Source organism: Callorhinus ursinus, unplaced genomic scaffold (assembly GCF_003265705.2).
Source record: "Callorhinus ursinus isolate GAN/ISIS: 27379988/994484 unplaced genomic scaffold, GSC_fseal_2.0 scaffold37, whole genome shotgun sequence".
NCBI classification, from domain to species: Eukaryota; Metazoa; Chordata; class Mammalia; order Carnivora; family Otariidae; genus Callorhinus; species Callorhinus ursinus.
This window is the reverse complement of record NW_027397099.1, coordinates 8,274,626-8,296,437: the sequence shown is the minus strand read 5'-3', so window position 1 is coordinate 8,296,437 and position 21,812 is coordinate 8,274,626.

The following is a 21,812-nucleotide window of genomic DNA, read 5'->3' as shown; positions in this document are numbered from 1 at the left end:
GGCTTTCTGAAAACAGTGATCCTGACCAAATTCATCTCTGTATACATGGAACCTATTTCAATATCTATTACACAGACAATGCTTGAAGAATGTTTATGAAATAAAACAAAGGAATTTGGTTAGGTGATTCGTAAGACCCACAACTGTATCAAAGCAGCCTCTAATGGTGAGAAACTCCTTTAGCCCATCTGTACGGCCTCTGCATCCACTCACTGGGAGGGAGCTAGGGGAAATCCTACACAGGGCTCATTCTCAGACACAATTCTCCTGCACTTTGAGTAGTCACACTCAGAGTAGCTTATAGTAGGAATAAAGGGTGATGCAGATTTTTTAATAGACATATGATGTCCCAAATGAGGAAGAATTTTAAGGTCATGACACTGAAAAACAACAACAAAGAACTCAAAAAGAGGTTTTCAGACATCTTATCTCTGGTAATACTCCTTGTCTTAAAGTTTACTTTGATATTAATACAAGCTGAAATTCAGCTTTCTTAGGATTAGGGTTCTTTCACATACCTTATTTTCCATCCTTTATTTTCAACCTTTCTGGATTTATGAAGCCATACAATTCATAGTTGGTTGGGCTGGTATTTGAACCTAGGTCTGTATTCCCAAACCCAGGCTCTTTATTTCTATACACTTTGTCTTCCATAACTATCACGTGTCCTAGTGGGATCTTATGTAAGAATGTATGTACCCTTCCTGGTGAGAACCTTTCCTTTTCCTGTGCTATTAACCCCTTTCTTCCCAGGTGTATAGGGTTTAGTACAAGACACCCCAAAACTAAGGATGCACATATCACTCTTGCTAATGAATCAGACCTCAGATGATGGCTTTTGGTCCATTATTACTTTCTCTAATAATTTCTAATTTATACATTTCTCACAGGTCCTGTAGGTTAATTTACCAGGGGGAAAAAAAAGTGAGTAAAAACCTATTAGTCTTTTTTTTTTTTCCCTCCCTCAGAAATTATAGACTTGGATGTTTCTCTGAGGCAACATTAATAATGCATTTATCATTTCAAGCCCTTAACCTCTTAAGTTCTTCAAACAGAATTAAAAGAATCCTGAACTACTAAATAATTGCATTATGTGGCTGAATGGAGAGAGCGAACACCTCTAAAATGACACTAATCTATTTATTCTCCTCCTCACAGCCTCACCACTCAGAGCAGGGTGGACGCTGTCACACACTTTGTTTCTGCCTACAGCCTTTTTGGAACTTCTTCCCAATTAAGCACTGAAGCTTCTTCCCCTAGCCATCTCTGACTCCCATCCAGTCCTGCACCTTTACCCTCCCCTTAGCAGAAGCCTACACAAACAAGTGCAGCATGGCTAATAGCTCAGCTTCTCTTTGTAAACACATCACTCTGGCTTTTATGTTTTGTTTTTCCCCTCTTTTCTGGTGGTTGTTTGGGGCATGAGGACATATTTGTAGGACTTATGCTTCAGTGTATATCATTTCATCAATGACTCTGTGGCCCAGTCTAGGCTGGCCTAGGTTGGTGGGCTGAAGACTTTCACCTTGGGGTCTTGTCCCACCCACTGTTTAGACCACTGCTGACTAAGACTGAAAGTATACTATGAGACTGGTCACTACCTTTGTTGCAGTCTGTAATTCATTTTGTGTGTGTGTGTTTAGGCCAGGATGAGAGAGTATCTTAGCACTCACTCACATGCACTCTAACAAGCAACTGGGTTTTTTCCTTGGCCTTGCTGACGACTTCCAACCCTGCTCTTATTTCTCCCTGTATACAGGTCTGCTTGGTTGGCAGTCTAATTCTTAAGGAGTTACCAAGCCCTGACCAGTGAGGGACCATCTCTTCCATCCATCTCACATCCTGGTTACTATAGACACTATTTCATTCACTCAAAAATTGAATAAGTGATTGAATGGATGGATACATGAATGAATGCCATCCTATTCAGATTCCCTATCCAATGGTGGCTGGGTTCAACTTACGAATATAAATAAGTACAACACTTCCTAAGGTACCCCCACTCAGAGGACAGGGCCCTTCCCCACCACCAGCATTTAATTTTATTCTGCTCATTACTTTCTGAGGAGCCTGCCTTCCGTTGACCTAGTTCTGCCCATCTGCCCTCTCCCGTTCCGCAGGTGTCCACCTGTTTGGTGGCTGAGCCAAGAGTGGTCATGATAAATTCTGATGAAGCCTTTCACAATGCTGGTATGTTTCATTAGTATAGTGAAAATCTATTTAATAGCTGAAACACATTTTTTATCCACAAAGGATGTAAAGAATGTCTACAAAATATGCCCTTTCATATTTCTTATAAATTAACTTCTCAGTCCATACAAGTCCTTCTAGACATATATCCCAAACTCCTCTTTTTTCTCTGATTTTACTCTCTTGCCTACTCTGCTACTATTATGCTGGGTCTTATTCTATGCTTCAGTTTGTATCCTGGGGCCCTCATTCATGCTTAAGGAGCTACATCTTTCAGAAACTTTAGGCCAGAATAGCCTTGACAGACTCACCTTTCTATTTTTAATGGGAACGGCCTCTTTGTTTTTGTCATAACAGTCTCTGTCACTTTATTCTTACTCACCAAAGACCATCTCCACACAAGGTTTGGGAGAGGAAAGAATAAAGACATGGGCCAAGGGTATAGATCATCCTATTTTGTTTCCTTGGATTCTCCATGAGGAGACTGTGTGAAATTTGCTTTGGAACGTATTCAAGAATCGTAATGCTTTCTGTACACATTTTTGTCATCTTATTCTAGAATGGCTAAAGTGGATAGTTGGGAAGGATGCAGGGAGGTTCTTACTTAATGAAATGGATAACCAAGGCCGACTGAAGTCAGACATTCATCTGTAGTCCCATGAAAATTATATAATTTCAGAACACCAGGATTTCTCCCCCTTTTTTTGTGATTTATTTCTCCTTTTCTCTCACAGGCAACTTCTGTGGGGTAAAAGTGGACTCCAGTATAATCTGTTCAAGTGCTTCTTTTGTGGTAGTCTCAAATGTGCACACATCAGCATGCACACACCTCCATGCACACAGAACTTCTTCATTTCTGTCCTGGAAGAGTGTTTCATGACCACAAAGTTGGGATTTGTTCCACCCTTGTTACTGAGAGAGAATAGAAGGGCTTCCCATAGTCTGAACTTCCAAACCAAACCACATTATTATTTTTAGGATAAATTAGAACTGCATGATCTGTGCTAAGTGGGACCACTTCCATTAGAAACCCAAGAGCAGTGATTGCAGGTGATTGGAGGGCATTTTCATTGGCTGCTGTGTTTGGATTGCTCTTCTGTCTTAATCATAAAAGATCTGACCATCGAGTGGTGAAATTCTACTCCTAATGTGAACTGAGTGCCTCTCATATTGGCATATCTTGTGAAGCGAATTAGCCATCTAATAGCTAACACGATGACATGAAGAGAAGTCAAATGTAGCATTGATTTCCCAGGAGGCTTCAAAGTAGATCAAGTAACACTAAAATAAAATTGTCAAACTAGAAAATGGTTCTCATCAGAATATTTTTTCTTCCCTATAAATAAATGGCTTAGACCAGTTCAAGAACTTCACCGGCTATGCAAGACACAGCTTAGTGGTTTCACAAAGTGCTTGTTACCATTTTTTATACTTGTCTGTAATATGAGATCAGTCATTTGAAGACTAGAAACTGGTATAAGCTTGAGAATTCTCCCCAGTCCCTGTCTCTTGCCCTTTTCCTTCCAGAAAGACAGAAATAACAATGATAAAATCGACTCCCAGCTTCCGGCAATTCTACTGCCTGGAGGGTGTTTAAGTAACTTGTCCCCAAAACTTGCAAAGTTCTTTTTGCTTCAGTTCTTGAGTTGCCATCTGGTTCAGGGATTCCCAACCATAAAGAAATGGGAGGAAGAGCAATGGTAATAATTATTAAGAATACATGCTCCTCGAGGGAGACAAACCATGAGAGATGATGGACTCTGAAAAACAAACTGAGGGTTCTAGAGGGGAGGAGGGTGGGGGGATGGGTTAGCCTGGTGATGGGTATTAAAGAGGGCACATTCTGCATGGAGCACTGGGTGTTATGCACAAACAACGAATCATGGAACACTACATGAAAAACTAATGATATAATGAATGGTGATTAACATAACAAAAAATAAAAAAATAAAAAGAATACATGCTCCTCTATTTCCTATGAGAGAACTTTTGCAAAACGTGTGTTATCACAAAGAATACAGTGTTTGGAGTCTCAGATAGACCTGGGCTTGAATCCTAGCTGTGTGTCTTTGGGCAAGCCACTTCTTTCAAGTATCTGTGTCCTCATCCATGTCATGGGATCACAAATCCTGTGTGTCATTATTAAATACTTAAGATTTTAAAACCAACGTTTATTAAGTGTTCCCTCTGCTCAGGCATAAGGGCTAAGCACTATATGCATATTATCTCATTTAATCTTCACAAAACTACACTATCTTCATCCTTCCTTGGTTGTTGTTATGATTTTTGTTTCTTTTGCACATGAGGAACTGAGACCCAGAAATATTAAGTCCATTTTCTAGGGTTACTGTTCTACTATGTGGCAGAGCCAGGGTTCAAACTTTCGTATTCTTGCTATGGAATTCTTACTTTACAGTATTTTGCAATTTAGTTCAATATCATTATTTTGCAAATGGAGAAGAGGGAGTTTGAAGAATTTAGGAGAGGTGTAAGAGATTAGTTAGCTAGTCAGTGACAGAATCATGATTCTGGGAAAGCTGAGGTCAACTAGGAGTTCTGACCCTTGGAGATCCCAAAAACTAAGTTATTCCTCTCAGTCTCAAAATAATTGCACACCATCATGACAGACAGGAGTCTGGTGTCATTAACTGGAATGCTGAGCTTTTCAATTTGGGAAAGAAGGATCTGCAGCTCTGAATTTCCTAAGATGGTTGAAACATCTGGTCTAAATGCATGTTGACATCACAAGGAATAAAACCTGAAACACAACAGAAATTATTCCCTTTGCAAAACAAATGCTAGAGGGAGAAATCACAGAGTAATTCCGCCAGATTTCTCAGCAATTTTCCCAAGATTGTGCATGTTAATTGCTTGTAGCTGCAGGTTAGTGCTGCCAGTTCCTGTGTGACAGCTAAGTACCAAATGGCAGGCCCTTCAATCACACAATTACAGACTTTAGGGGCTGGAGACTTTAGGAGCAGGTCAAGGCTACCCCTTCTCCATCCAAATAGGCTGATTCTGAAGACCAGTCTTTTTGACTAGTTGAGTTTGAAGTGACTGAGTGATGGGGCTTCTCCGGGGAAGTCATTATAACATTGTAGATTTGACTGTGGGACAGTGTTTTATTTGGTTCAAATTATCATGTTATTTGTTTAGTTATACTCACTAATTCTAGCTCGCCTCTGGAATGCTCAATCTCTGATTACACATATTAAGCTCTTGGCTTGCTGTCCCAAGTCCAACACTGATTTTAGGGGTGACCACAGGAAGGGTTATTTCTCTTCTTTAGTCCTCAGTTTCCCTTTTTGCAAAATAGAAATGGAAGAATTGGAAGGGATGGTATTGAAGCTCTCTGTTTCTTCCTTTCCATGTCTTTTCCTGCTTTCTTTATTTTCTTTCTTTTTGTTTATTTCCACTTTATCTCTGCTCTTCCCTCCTTCTTGCCCTTCCCCATCACTACCTTGAAATGGTCAGTTCTCCATCCCAGGACCCTTTGGTATACTGAAGCTAACCCTTACTACCTTGGAAGAGCCAGCTCTGCTTATTTCTTTCCAACACTGTGATCAGTGATATCTCCTTGGTCACTCAGAATCGGCCATGGTGGAAGTATTCACACTATTGAACTCAGCAGAAGTGACAGATGACCTGTTCACTCCACGGAGAGCCAGTTGTCAAACATTTACCAGCACACCATTGCTGTGACCACTTTCTAAATAGAGCATTAGGATAAATAACTTTGTCTTGTTTAAAAAAGAATTAGATCATGTAGCTTTGAAATAGCTCACCTATATTCAATACTTGGAAAAGAACTCATATTCAAGAAAGCTTGTGTGTGTGTGCTGGGGGGTGGAGGTTGGCAGATAGTAGGTTTTAAGCATCTTCTATTGACCAGAAATATTTTTTTTAAAGTGTTCCTTACCACAACTTTCAAAGATTGGTGTTATCCCCATTTACATATAGGGAAACTGAGGCTCAGCAATATTAAGTAATATACCCAAAATCAAATAGTAAGTGGCAAAAGCTCATTGCTCAGTAACAGTCTGAAAAGTCAGCACCATTTACGTTTTTGTTCCATCCAGCAATTGTTGAAGGTGTAGAATGCAACCAAAAGTCCTTGAATTCAGGCAAAATCCACCCAGAACCGTTCAGATGGAAATAACTCAGAATACCATAGATGCAAGCTTCAGAAGAAGATTTCAGGTAAGCCCCACTAGGATTTGGAGATAATCACTTTCCAGATGAATGTAAAGATTAGAAAAGAAAATTAACTCATGTGCTTCACCTTTGAAGTGCCCAAGCCTGTATGTCTAGAATGGTCAGTTGGTTTTAATATCTTAAAGAAAACTCGTTTTCTTAATTATTCCTTTCTGTTTTTAAAAATAACATAATGTTAAGTTTATTTAGGGTAGAGATCTTTCTCAAATGTCTCTGTGGACCTTGATGTAACTTTTTCACCAGCCCTAAGGCTTGGGGTCACTGCCATTTGGTAAAGCTTGAATTCAAACCCCACTATTTGACTCCAGATCACATGATTTTTGATCCATCATGCTGGCCTGCTCTGCAGTGTTGGGAGAAATGAGTGCTATTCTGGAGGCAACCTCAGTAGTGTCTGTGTCCAAGACACTGTTGTCTGCAGCAGCTCCTCCATTCTGGTATGCTTTAGCATATCCCAGAATAGGACATTAATTTGCTTCCTCCTTTTAATATATCGATGCTCTCCCCACTGTTAATAGAGAACAGAGGTGCTGGCCACAATGGGAGACCTCCAGAGAGAATGTGGATGGATTCTTCAAAGGCCTGGAGGAGAGGGGCTCTGGGACCCAGCTGCCTCACAGATGGGGCTCGTTATCCACACCACTCTCCCACATTGAAGGGAGGCCAGCAGAGAGCCACAGAAAATTAGAGGCTTGTGTTGGAGAGGCCAGATGTTGAGACAACAGGGACATCGTGTCTCCATTGGCCAGGCTAGCGGCTTTGAGTGCTCTTTGCTGTGGTGGACAATGTGGGCTTATGAAGGTCATGCTAAGAAGTTCTGTTAAGTAAAAAGTCAGGGGAAGTGGTTGTGAAATAAAGTGATAGCATCATTTCCTTGAGCCCCACCTGTGCAAGGATGGAGGGATACAAAGAACTGGAAGACCAGTTACTTTGTGTACGACTATGCTTTGACACACGTTATCTAATCAATTCCTTGGGATGATATTTTGAAATAAGGACTGTTTTTAACATTTTATAAGCAGCAGTAACAACAATAATAACCTATAACTCAGAGGCGAAATGACGTGGCTAAGGCCAGATGGTTATAAGTGGCAACAGTGGGACTTGAGCTTATGCAACCTTGATTCTGAACCTTTTCCTCCCTTTACACCAGTTCTTCTCAGGATAGTCCTTAGACCATCTGTATCAGCATCTCCTGAGAATTTGTTATAAAGGCAGACCCTGGACTTACTGAATATCCTGGGGTCTGAACTTCAGAGGTCCTCCAGTGGATTTGGATGCATAGTAAAATCTGAGAACCATGGCCCTACACCATGCTACTGTCCTTTGAAGCAGCCCCTGACTAGCCTCTGGAGATTTTCTGGACGCTTCCCATCCCTTTCAATTAAAGCACTAGTTTCAGGAACAGAGGAACAGCCCTTCAGGAGTCTTCTGGGCTAGACATTATGAGATTTGGCTGTCTTCAATGAAAACAGATCCCAGTGAAATAATTTTTTGCATGGCTCAGCCTGACTCCTTCCTGTTCAGTGGCTGCAGGTGGTGAGATGCAAAGAGGCAAGGGAGCAAAACATGGCAACGTGCTTTGAGGCACCCAAATTTCTATCTTAACTTCTGGAGTTCCTTACCCACTGAGTAAGAGTCACATACTGGCTTCTCAGCAGGTACCATGGGTGACCCTAGGTCTTAAAGAAACCAACCTTTCAGTAATATGCCATCCAAATACATATTCTCCTTCCTGGGCCATAATCAACAAACAAGCACTCATCCACCAATGTCCCAGGCCATCCCTATCTCTGTTACTTGCCCAGCTTATGCCAAGAAGTCCTATTTAGATTGGTGACTTCCTTATAGTTGTGTTACGCCTTCATTAAAATGACAACTTTAGGACATGGAAACTGGCAGTTTTCATAACCAAATACGACAAATTTGATGTTAAAAAGTAATAATCTCTTCCAGAGTGTTACACACACACACACACACACACACACACACACACACACACACAAAAGGCATCAAATTAGGAAAATAGAAATTTGGGTTAAAAAAAGCTCAGGAAGTCCCAGGATACTAGCTGGTAGCCAAGCAATAACCAGTACCAAATCCTATGAGAAAGTTTAAGCTACAGATTCATCAAACAGACTGAGGTACAAGGAGATGATTTGAGGAAGAGAGGTCATGCGGACAATGAGACCTAGTGCAGGCACAAGAGATGAAGTTACTGTTGTACCATTGGAGTAGACTTCCTGGGTGGTTGTTAAAATAAAGGCTGTTTACTGTTCTTACAAGTTATTTATCTGTTGGTACAACCCACTGGAGCACAGGATGAGGGCGTCAGGTTGGGAGAACTACACTCTCCCATATCTTCCTGATTAGTGCAAGGCAGGTAGAAAAATAAATAAAAGTGATAACCCTGGTCAGCCCACAGTTTGACTGTGGCATTTTTTCCTGAATTCCATGTTTTAAAAAGATGTTGATAAACTGGATGAAATCCAAAGATGGAAATTATGTCTTATGAGAGACAATGGCAGGACTTGGACATGTTTTGACTGAGGAATAAATAGCATAAGAAAGATAGGGCGTGAAAAACCCCCACCTTCAAATGTTTCAATCTTAAAGTATCTCCGTTATTAAAATTATAAGAGACATTTGACCAAGTTTGAAACACTTGAAAATAGATAACGTAAATCTTAATGGTTTCACCATTCCAACATGAGGCTTATTTATATATTTGCATATTCCCCTTTAGTACTCCAGTACATGTGGCTTGCAATAAGCAACTAAGCTTAGTTGCAACACACATGTATTTCCTTCTCTATGGCTCCAAAACTCAATCTGAGGACCAGTGGTTTAAAAATTGCAGGGAGGCTACGTGTACCACATTACCAATAAAAAGGTTGACAATATGTAGCACTTGACAATTAAACAAGGAACTGTCGATGAAACTCATGTAGCAATAGAGTCAGACACCATGCTGGGGAATAGCTTTTTTTATCCCCTCATGGGATTACCTAGGTATGAACTGGAAAGGAGTCTCTCAATAAGGTTACCAGGAGGCTGTCTAGATCAAGTCAGTGGTTGGTCAAGGATAGCTTTCACAGTCTCTTCCTATTCATAAGTGTGCAGGGATCCATGACTCCAATATAGCTATTGCACTTCCTTTCTCAAAAACAGATTTTTGAATCACCATTTCAGAAAGTAAATGGCAGGAATGGAACTAACATTTTTTTTTCCCATTGTCAGATCTATGCTTTTGGTTCCTTTCCATTTACTCTCATCAGAACAAACTTTGTAAAGTATGTACCAGTTACCTTTGCATTGCAGATGGGAAGTCTTAGGACACGTTTTCTCCTAAAAGTAGAATTATAACCAAACTGGTCCAAAATGTAGAAGATTCAAAAACTGAAGAAAAATTATACTACAGAAGTCCTTGGCATGGATAGAGATCAGTATGCCTTCAGGAACCTCAGAATCAGGAGTTGCTGGGTCATTACACTCCTAGGCCCCATTTAGTAGGATTCACCTGGCAACTCTCAGGATGCCTCCTTAGTACAAGTTTTTGGGAGAGAGACACTTACTGGTTTAGTTTAGAATGGTTTGCCTTAGATCAAGTCCAGTGAACTGTGAGGAGGGTGTATGAAGTCATTCCTGTGAGGTGCTTTGGTCTGCGGATTGTGGGTGGTGGCGGGGGCAGCCCTAGAAGTTATGAGTAGGAAGATGTGAGTACGAGGCAATGGTTGGCATCTCTAGGAGAGTGTGACATTGCCTAACATCACATAGCTACAGATTGTAGTCAGTAATCAGAACAAGGTCTATTTGGATAGAGACATTGATCATCCTAACACACCTGGTAACAATAGGATAATGCTGACTCTCAGAAAAGCTAATCCCTGTCTAAGGACACAAGGTTAGCAGGAAGAAGACAAGAGTATGGTTCACAATAGATAACTCTACACAACACTGGAACATGCTAGAAAAGTGTCCATTCAGACATTCATTTCAGTTGATAGAATCAACAGAATCCAGTAGGCAATGATAAAGCTTTCACGATTAGACTTACGTGAGTTCAAGTCCAGAATCTGCCTCTTGCCAACCATGGAATCTTGGGCAGACTTATTAATGGATGAACAAAGGCCTGGTTCTGACATCTCAATCCCTGGATTCTAGGAATCTCAATGTAGTAATCTATAAATGAGGGCATTGAATTATATGTTCTCTCAAAGCTTCGTCTCAATTTCTGTTGATGGCCTAGAGCAGAGATTGGCAGACTCTATCCCATGGGTCAAATCCATCTATTTTTGTAAATAAAGATTTCATGGAACACAGCCACACACATTCATTTGCATATTATCCATGGCTGCTTTTATTCAACAACTGCAGAGTCGAGTAGTTGCAACAGAGACTATATGGCCTGTAAAGTGTAAAATATTTACTATCTGACCCTTCCCAGAACCAGTTTGCTGATCTCTGGCCCAGAGGAAAGTAATTTTTTTCTGCCCCCAGCACCCATGTTCTTTGTGTCCAAATTCTTGCCTTCCTTTAATATTGTTCTTCTTTAATTATTTTTGGGAGAACTTAGAGACCAGTCTCTGGACATATCCTGCCTGGGATCAAATCCCACCTCTGCCACTCACTAGTGTGAGCTTGGACACATTCCATAAATTATCTGAGCTTCTGTTTTCTTCTCTGGAAAATGAGGTTGGACAGAACTATCTCACAGTGTTCTCCTGGGACTTTAATGGGATACTCCATGGAAACTGCGTAAAAAGTGCCCGGTGGATGTTAGCTACTGTTACAGTGACTGTTTTTTCTTCATTCATCCCTCTGGGCAATTGTCCATCTCCATGTTTCTTCATTTAGAAGTTTGGCACTTAATAGCTGGTAGCTCATACTGCAATAATTAATCTGGCCCACAGCAAAGAAATTAAAGTACAGGAAGATGTCTGGGAAATGAGAAGGTTGGCAAAATTATACTTGTAGCTCACCCCCTTCTTTACATGGTAAAAGCCAGCCATGTGTCACACCCTACTTGGGGCAGGGGCCTGATGGCTGGAAATGCCAAGGAAGATGCCTGAGATGCTTTCACCCAGTCTTTCCTCATGACAATGAGACCCAGACTGTGCAGAGACACTCAGATTCCTGAAACAGCCCAGCCCAGGCAGGGAGTCAGGTTGCCTGGCTGTCCTCCCTCTGTTAATCAGAAGCAGGAGTGCTCTGCTGAATGGGCTGCTCAGGAGAGAATACAAATACCTCAGCTGGCAGGGTTAGAGAGTGACCTCCACCAAAATCTCACATCCCCTCCTTCCAGCCCCCCATCACAAGAGGCTTCAGGCTACAGGTCTGAAAGCCTATAATTCATCCATTCCCAGCATCCCACCCCCTTCCCCAGCCAAGGGGGTCTAAGTTTCATTACATATCTCAGGAGGGGGTCTTCATTCGTGGTCAGTGAACATCTAGCCCAAGAGACCTCCTAATTAAAACCACAAACTCATTATTATCACCTACTCTTTCCTCTTATTGTTTATGATCTCTGTATACTCTCTGCTCTGCCCCCAATACACATGGATCCAACAGGAATGGCTAGTCTTTGCTAGTGTTCTTTCTCCTTTAATGAATCTTAGGCCCCAGCTATGTTTCTCAGTGGAGTTGGAGGTCTGGGACCCTGATTACCACCAGGGTTTCCAATTGCCTATTCTCCCCCTGGCCTTTCTGAAAGGATCCATTGAGAAAGACGTCATGATTAAAGCCCTTGGAACAGGCAATGTGTAATTGAAGTAGTGCCTGGCGCCTCTCGGCTTAACCTCCCTCCCCATAAACCACAGCCAAGCTCAGCAGGCTGCAGAGCAAAATGTGAAGTGTGAGGTGGGGGTGGGGCACATCTGAAGTGTAGGAAAGCCAAAACATGCAGGGTGCTAAGAGGAAACATCCCTGACATGTGACAAAGATGTGTAGGAAAAGCCATACAGAAAGAATTATGTCAGACTTGTCACAGAAAGAGTGAAACATATCTTTATATTATATACACTACAGGCTCATACACGCAACTCAGACGTTAAAGGTTGTTAAGTGGGGAGGGGGGTCTCTCAGAAGGGTGTTATGACGCGGTTGAAGAAAAGTGGGCTTCTGATACCTGTGTTTGAATTCAGCTTAATATTTCCTGGCTGTATAATCTTGGAATAATCACTTCATTTTGAGTTTGTTTTCTTCTAAAGCTCTTCCTTGCAGAGCAGTGGTGAGACGTCAAGAAGCTGATTTGTGCAGTGTCTGATATAGAGGCTGTGCATAAAAGGTGCTTACTTGCTACAAATATCTATCTTTTCTATCAAGCACTAAGAGAAGATGAGTGGAGAGTGGAGAGGCAAGGAGAGCCGGGAATCTTGCTGTGTGACTTGGATCACCATGATCAACATTGTCATCATAGCAGCTAACAATATACAGTTTTATTATGTGTCAGATGCACACCCCACACACACACGTTTGCAAACACACACGTGCACACACATGTGCATGCTAATCCTCCAACAATTATAAAACATACAAGCTAGGTACGAGTATTTTTCTCGCTTGTGGAAACAATTACTAAGATGTGGTTCTTACTAAGAAGGGGATCGGGTCCTGCTTCAAAATCACTTCAAGACATTTAACATGTTACTACTTTTGGACTCTGATAAGTGAACTATATTGTATATAGAAAGAAACTTATTGCCACATTACTTAGAGTCCCAAAGCAATAAAAACAATAAGGGAAATAACCCAAACATGTACCCATAGCTTAGTGGGCTGAATAAATTATGGTATACATATCCATACTATTTATCAATACTATGCAGACTGCGAATATGTTCATGATATTACAATTCTTAGAAAAAAGCAAGATGTAAAAATCTATTCGTGCATAAACCTATCAACTTTGTAAAAAAGATTTAGGCAAAAAGGAAAAAATATTGGAAAGAAATGCATCACTATGTTAAGAGTAAATCTCTGGATTATTTCTTCCCATCTTCCTTTGGAAACTTTGGCATTCTGGTGTAGTGTAGGGTATAGGGTTGAATCTGGGTTCTGATACTCACAAAGCTTGGAACATTAGATAAGGAACTCACTTTCCTAACTCTGTTTTTTTTCTTGTGTAATGTATAGTGGTAACATCTCCAACATAAGAAATGCTGTGAGGGCTAAAACAGAAAACGTATGCAACCATTTAGTATGGTCCAAAATATTATGGTGTATTATGTCTTGATATTAAAAAACGAATAGTGGAGGGGGGTGCCCGGGTGGCTCAGTCGTTAAGCATCTGCCTTCGGCTCAGGTCATGATCCTGGAGTCCCTGGATCGAGTCCCGCATCGGGCTCCCTGCTCGGCGGGGTGTCTGCTTCTCCTTCTGGCCCTACCCCCTCTCAAGTGCTCTCTCTCTCATTCTCTCTCTCAAATAAATAAAATCTTCAAAACAAAACAAAACAAAACAAAAACGAATAGTGGAGTGCCAGGGAGCAAAAACACAGCAGACACAGGAGAGTTGGGCTTTGTAGACAGAGGGGGAGGTTGGGTCCAGCCCTGTCTGGTGCTGACTGGGGGGCTGGTAGTCGTGGACGGCCCCCATCTCTTTTCAAAAACAAACAGAACAGTCCTGGAGGGAAGCTCCCCACTGACCATCTGCATTCACTCAACATCCATGTTCATCCTTTTTACTCCACCATTCATCCTTTTCAGTTTTTCCTTCTCTTTGATGTAGATAACAATCTGGCTGGAGCAGTCTTAAGTGTGAGATTTCCACAACAGGAGTGAGGTCAGGGACACCTGGAGGAAGGGGCCTCGGTGCTGCCCTATGCTAAGCAAACAGCTTAGCAGGACCCTGGCCAGGGAGTTTACATTGGAAATAGGGGCTGTGTTCTGGCTTTACTCAAACACATGTGCTGTCTCTCTGTCTCTCTTTCTCTTTCTGTCTCTGTCTCTCATACACACACACAAACACACACACAACCCATTCTAGTAGCAGGTTAAACATCACTCACTCAGAGATCCTTTCTTGGGACCCACATAATCCCAAGCATTCCCATTACGCATTACCATTCCCACAGCTCAGTGCATTTCTTGAGTGCAAGATGGATCTTATTTTAAAATGACTGGTATAATATCAGCTTTCCCATCTCAGTGAAAATTTCATCAGGGCAGGAGATTGATCTGACTTATTTGACACTGTGTCCCCAGAACAATGTCTGGCATGGTATTCTGATACCCAAATGAATAAAATAAGTGAATATACCAGTATAGAAGCCTTAACTGAATATAGGAGGCCTAAGTGGATAGACTTTTGGGAATTATAGGTTGCAGGGCAGCCACTGGGTGGGACAAGATGGGCCGTGGGTTCCAATAGCCCATGCCACAGTTAGTCTTTCCATCTTGTTAAGTGTGCAAATTCAGGGCCCTAACTTGTTACCATCTTTGTGAATATGTGTGTGTGCTAATGGAGACCTTTGAGCTCACTACTAAGGATGAGGGCGGTGGTTATTATGGTGTTCTCAATGAAGCTATTCCTTCCTCCCCAGTAAGTAATGTGTATTTCTGCAGTGCTCTGTTCAATGCTGGACATGCAGTATGTGTTCAGTTATGTTTGTTGTCTCTTAAAATATCTGAGCATGCAAAGAAGACTTGGAAACTTCAAAACCTAGGTTAATTTGCTTTCTGCTTTTACGAGTTTGGCTGCTTTAGATACCTCATATTAAGTGGAATCATGCTAGGGGTGATGGGGAGAAAGAAATAGGGAGTTGCTGTTCAAAGCATATAAAGTTTCAGTCATGCTAGATGAAAAAAGTTCCAGAGAGAATGCTGTAAAAATTGTGCTTGTAATTAACAGTACTGTACTGTACACAAAAATTTGCTAAAGATGGTGGATCTCATGTTATTTTTTTACCACAATTTAAAAAGCAATTAGTTTTTTTTTTAATTAAAAGAAAATTCTTGTTTTTTGTGGGTCAGACCTAGAGAGGTTTAGTGAAGGTCCTGTCTGTGTATGTGGTCTGCACGGTAAGGACCAGATGGCTACCTCATGTCTTACGAGAACACCAGACAACCTTTCAGGTTTCCTGGGGGTTACCATCATCTTTGACCATGGAGATTAGCTTCACTGCCCTCCAAGACTGAGCTGTCATTATGAAACCAATCAGCACCTCAAAACGTGATCTCGCAGCCTCCAGACACAGCCCTGGACTCCAGCCGCAGCTATGTGACATGAATGCACATTCCTTTCCTTGCGCCTTTGGCTTTCATTCTCCAGTTTCATGCTAGGAATTGGGATTTTTGTGGAGCTGACTCTCTGGTCCTTCAGAGACTCCTAAGCTTTGCAATAATGCCCTGAGATTCTCCTGGCCATGTTTGTAATCAGAGTTGCACAACCAAGGAAAACTCGAGCAGAGGGACCGTTGCTTCATATGGAAGAGCAGGAAAGTTATTTGTTGTGTCCAAGAAACAACATTGAACCCTCCAAGAGGGTAGTAGCTCCCCTGCTGCCTCCTCTTCTTCTGCTGTGCTCCCTTTGGGTTTCCTGAAGAAGCAGCTCTGTCATTTACAACTCCCCCAGAAGTTCTCTCCCCCCACTACAGGCGTGCATTCGGCTCCCCTGGAGGTAACCTTGAAGACAGTGTCGATGATGGATTTGCACAATTTCACTTCTGACTTCTGAATACCAGGGAGGGGTAAAGTGTAGCGGTGGTCTGCAGCCCCTTAGCTCTCTCCCTGTCTTCATTTAAAGAGCACTTGCCTGGTTGCACAGGAGACCCTAAACACTTGGAGATCTTGCACACACTGGAGGGAGAGATAAGATCACATAATAAGCAATAATGCCTGCATCCCCCACCCTGAACCCCTCATTCTCTATCCCCCCTCCTTTATTTCTCTTCCTGGCTCTCATCCTCTTAACACAGTACACATCTTTGTTTGTTGCATGTCCCCCATCCCCTCTAAAATTTAAAGCAATACTTTCTCTCTTTCATGTCTTGCTATATCTCCAGTGCCAGGAACAGTGCCTTGCATATAGCAGGTCCTCAATAAAGATCTATTGAATGAATGAACTGAAAGCATTAAGTTTGGGGCACCTGGGTGTCTCAGTCGTTAAGCATCTGCCTTTGGCTCAGGTCATGATCCCAGGGTCCTGGGATCGAGCCCCGTATCGGGCTCCCTGCTCCGCGGGAAGCCTGCTTCTCCCTCTCCCACTCCCCCTGCTTGTGTTCCCTCTCTCGCTGTGTTTCTCTCTGTCAAATAAATAAATAAAATCTTTAAAAAAAATAAAAATAAAATTAAAATAAATTAAAAAAAGAAAGCATTAAGTTTGAGATTAAGACCACTGCAGTTGACAGTTCTGTTGCTGCCAGCTAATAGCTATCTGCCCCAGCACCAGCACTTCCTCTCTTGGAGCCACAGTTCCTACATCAACATAAGGAGGGTTGGACTTCCCAGACTTCCCAGATATCTGGTGACGTTTGAATAGGAGGATGCAGGTGATAGTGTTTATTAAACTGCAGTATTCCTCTGACATGTGTGAGGCATGATTTGTTTGGCTTGATTTTAATGTTTTGATTGCATTTTTGTCTTTTGCGGCAAGTTACTTGACAATCCTTTTGAAAGCTGGTAGAATACAAATGATACAGGCAGAAAAAAAAAATGAAGATATTTCACAAATGAGCATGGAGCATTAACAGGAAATTCACAAAAGGAAAAGAAAACTGAACAAATGGCAAAAATACATAAGAACAATGAGAATTAGCCCACTGATAAGATATATTACTGGAAGAACCAAATTGGTAATGCTTTACACACACACACACACACACACACACACACACACACACACACACACACATATCCCCAGGACGAGCAAGAGTCCCAGGAGATGATACTCATATGTTTCTGATGGAAATATAAATTTTTGCAAAAAATAATTTAACATCAAGTATCAAGAGCCTCGAAATACCCATATTTTTTGATTGACTAATCTGTTTGGAATTTATCCAAAGAATGAATTGCAGGCAGAGTCACATGCACAAGACTGTTCAACACAGCGTTGCTTATAGTAAAAAACTGTTGGTAATAATGTAAATCCCTGACAACAGGGAAAAATTCAGTAAATGTTTCAATAAAGAATAATGCATCTAAATTCATCAGTTAAGGATATTATGCTCTAAGAATATTTAATGTCAGAAGAAAATGCTCTCAATACAATGTCAAGTGGAAAAAGAAGAAATAAACTATATATATATGGCATTTCCCAAGTTTGCAAATAAAATCATATCTATATATAATAACAGTATCAACAGTATACAAACATAGAAGTAAAATTGTCAGTACCCCATCACACAGTAATAAATATTGCATGTTTGTAAATTTCACACATATGTGTACATAGTTACATGTAATTCATTTTTCTGTTAATGTGTTTATGACTTCTTCATGTTGTTCCTAGTAATAATGTATTGCTTTTGGAATAAGAAATCACTGCTGTTTTTCAAAGGTCAAATTTAATTTAAACTCTAATTTTCAATTTTCATATTATATGCTAGTAAACATATATACTAGTTGTATTATTATGAAACCTGAGAAGCTAATTATGGGATTTCCTATCAATGAATAAAACAATCCTCAACTGGAGAAAGACCTGAAATAGCTAAATGAGGCCCCAGTTGTCCCAGGGAGTGAGGCCAGCTCTGCAGATCCTTCTTTTCACACACCCCTAGCCCAGAAGCTGTCCTTCCCCATTTTCTAACAGTGCTGTGTGGCCAGGCTTCTAAATCTCTACTTCCACCCCGACCCCCACATGTGTCTCTGTCTCTCTTGCTCTTTTGCTTGCTTTTTCCTCCCTCTTCCTTAAAAAGGCAAATCCTCCCTCCCTTCCCACCACTTCAGAGAGCAAAGGCATAATCAGGAAAGAATCCTAGATCAGTTTGGAGCTGAAATCCCCATTTGTGCACTCTTGTCTGTCTCTCTGTCCTTCCTATAGAACCGAAACCTCCTCTAGAGTGCCTTCCCACCTCTGTGTACCTCAGGGATGCAGGCAGAGCCAGGTCACTCTCTTGGCTTTCTAGGGACATTTCCTAGGTAACTCACTGTCTTGGCATGTAGATTCTGGAATTGTTTTTCCTCTACAAAAATGCAAATCTTAGAAAGACTCAAAAGTCACATGGATGTTAATTGGGCAAACTGTACAGAAACATTGGGTATAGAATTCCAAATGCCGGGTATGTCAAGATGATACTCCAGTTATATATGGAAGGGCATTCCACACCTATGAGGATAGGAAGCAAAGAAGTATGGGTAATATCCATGGCATGAGAGAGAGGAGATCATGGATTCCCTTTCTATTTTTCATAATTCTATTTGAAGTTGCTTTTATGTGACTTACACAATAAAATTCTTTTTGTAAAAAAATGATTCTAAATAAAGAAATGGACACAGAGTGGTTTAACCATTTCCCCAAAGGCACACAGGAGGTAAGAGACAGAGCTAGGTTTCAAATCAAGGCCTGAATCCACTGTGCTTTCTCATCTCTACCTCATGGCATTTCTGTGAAATGAGATCACAACCATCACAACATTTGGTATAAATGGTAAAAAAACAGAACCAGTAGGTGGATCAGGTGAATGGGGATGGGAAGATCTTATAAAGGGGGGAAAATAAAGAAAATGGAGACCATGAAGGGGACTATCAATTTTGCTAAATTGTACCCTAAAAGTAGTTCAGACTTTGGGATCAGGAAATTCACCTCCTTCCCCTGCCTGCTCTCTGGCGAATTTAAAGCCACCCATTCTCTTAATAGTTTAATTAATTTTAGAGCATGTGTCTTAGTGGGAATTTTTTTTCCTTGGAGGATAGGAGGTTTATTTAACATGGGCAGGCTCAGAGGAAAGTGATCTCCAAAGGTCTGAGCCCCGAGCACAAAGGGGGCAATTTATACACCCTTAGTTGGAATTTTACCTTTATTTTTGTACTTCTTCACCTAGCGCCTATTTTATCCACCAGACCAAAAACTGCTAATTGCAAGGACTGTGTCTGCTTTTGTTCACTCTGTCTCCCTAGAATCTAGAACCCAGTTTGGCATGCAGTAAATGCTCAATGAACACTTGTTGAATGAATGGGTGGATGATGAATTTTCATCTGTCCTGGTGTTAGAGGCATCTGCTCCGCTGTCTGTATTCCTCCTTCTCAGTGAGCTGACAGCTGGAGAACAAACCACCCCTCTCCCATCATCCCTTCCCTATTCCCAAGCAAGACCTTACAGGAATGATTCAGTCCCTCGTCAGCCAGGTGCAGGAATCATCCTCAGTGGAAGCCCCAGATTGAGGGCCAGCATGTAATCCTAAGAACCAACTCCAAAAGAAATGAGAAGGCTTTACAAGCCTGCAGGCTCTTTGCAGGGAGGCTCCTACCTTTGTCTACCTTGTCTTTGCATCATTTTTAAATCCTGGCTTCTCTTTTCCTTTAGACCTGAGGTTCTTGAGTTCAGAGTCTCTGTGTATGCATCACTCTGTGCCCAGCATAGGGATCCACTCTTTATCCACATCTTTGACAACTGTTTATTAAGTGTATTTTTCCAGGCATGGGGGAAACAGAGATAACAGTGCCCAGTTTAGTCAGAAAAACAGAGAAAACTAAGATTCTGCTCCCAAGAATGAATGCCATGTCCTTGAAACCCCCCACAATTCATGCTTGAGGAATATGCTAATGGGTTAAAATGCAGTGTTTCATGTGTAAAGTCTCATATTTAAGGTAGAAAATGAAATAAAGGTGGTATCGATGATATTTTCCTATTCCAGGTACTTAATTGACATTTATTTTCCTTTTACAATCCCTTCCATACAGTGTTACTGAGGTTCTTTTAAATTTATGTTGCTTTGTTGCTGAGGGCATGCTTATTAAAAGGATTAAAGAGTGTGTCTGGTCCATCAGCCAAATATCTATTTCCCTTTGATTGTATGGAACATACTTGACTACCATAGCCTTGGCCAATTACAGATAATTAGAATATTTTGTAATGTATATTTAACAAATTTCTAGAAGTATTTCTCAAACCTCTTTGCAGAGTTTTATTCATTTAAAACCCCACTCTCCTGTTTTCTTTTTTCTTTCAATATGATTACCATTGAAAGGAATTAAATCTTGTACTCTTCAGTTTGAGAACTAAGAAAGCAGTGCAAATCCATATGCTGCAATCCCTTAAAATAGTCCCCACTGGCACGGAGCTATTCCGACTAATCGATGATTATGGTAAAATGGAAAGTCAAAATAGGAACTTCAGCCAAGATCTCAAGACAGGAGATATCTTAGAGTTGGAAAATTGAGATGATAGTTATTAAATGATTCAATTACACCAAAAGTGATGTGAAATGAAAGGAGGCAGCTTTTGGAGAGAGAGGTATTGGTTTACTGTGAGTCTCCCTGCCTTGCCTCCGTGGAAGGGGATGAGGGCATTTCCTTCCTTCACGTCTCCATAATAGGAAGACTTGACAGTGTCAGGCCTTGGCAGGATACCCTCACAATTTAATATACTGTCTCTTGAAATTTTGATGGCATGGCAGCCTGGTCTCACACCTGACTTGAAAATAATAACAAGAACAGTAATAATAAAGAAACTCTCTAGTGGAGCAAAGATGTATTGAGATGTATTGAACCATGTATTGAGGGGCCTGAGCTCCAAAGTTGACCTCACAAGTGCTATAGGAGCATTTACCATGATCTGGGAAAACTGCCCTATGTTCCCCACATGTGAACACACAAAGGGAGAGAGAGATGGCATGAGATCTTCTTAGGTTGCTTCCAAATGGACTGCCTGAAGGGTTGAATGGATCCCAGGAGAGAACCTGGGTACCTAGGGACTGAGGAACGAGTCAGAGACCATCCAAAATAGAGGGGAAGGTGGGTGAAAGAGTCCCAGCACTGGAGGCTGTGGGTCTTTCAAGAATCCAAAAAATGCTTCCGGATAAAGTCCATTTTAAATAGGATATCATGGGCATGCCACACCAGTACAAGACCACCAACCAGATAACAACTGTGCTGTGCCCCTTTCCATCCTCCCACCCTGGTAAGGCTCAGGAACCTCAGCGGGCAATTAAGGGAGAAGGGGTCCTAGCCCTGGGAAAGAGGAGAAAGAAGAGATTGGCCACCTGTGCCCTTTCTGAAACTGTGGTTCTCATGTCCGCACTAGGGCCTAGCTGGTGGGGGGGAAGAAATCCCAATGTTGAAAGACAGTCGAAGTTTGATTATTGCATGGGGCTGGATATTATACTTGTTAAAATTAGATTGCTTTGGGGGGAATTTAATTCACCTGAGAACTGTTTGCATGGGCTTAAGACTGACAAGAAAGGTTTGGATGCTTGCTATATTTATCCAGTGGCAGGGAAAGAGATTGCACTGGGTGGACAGATTTG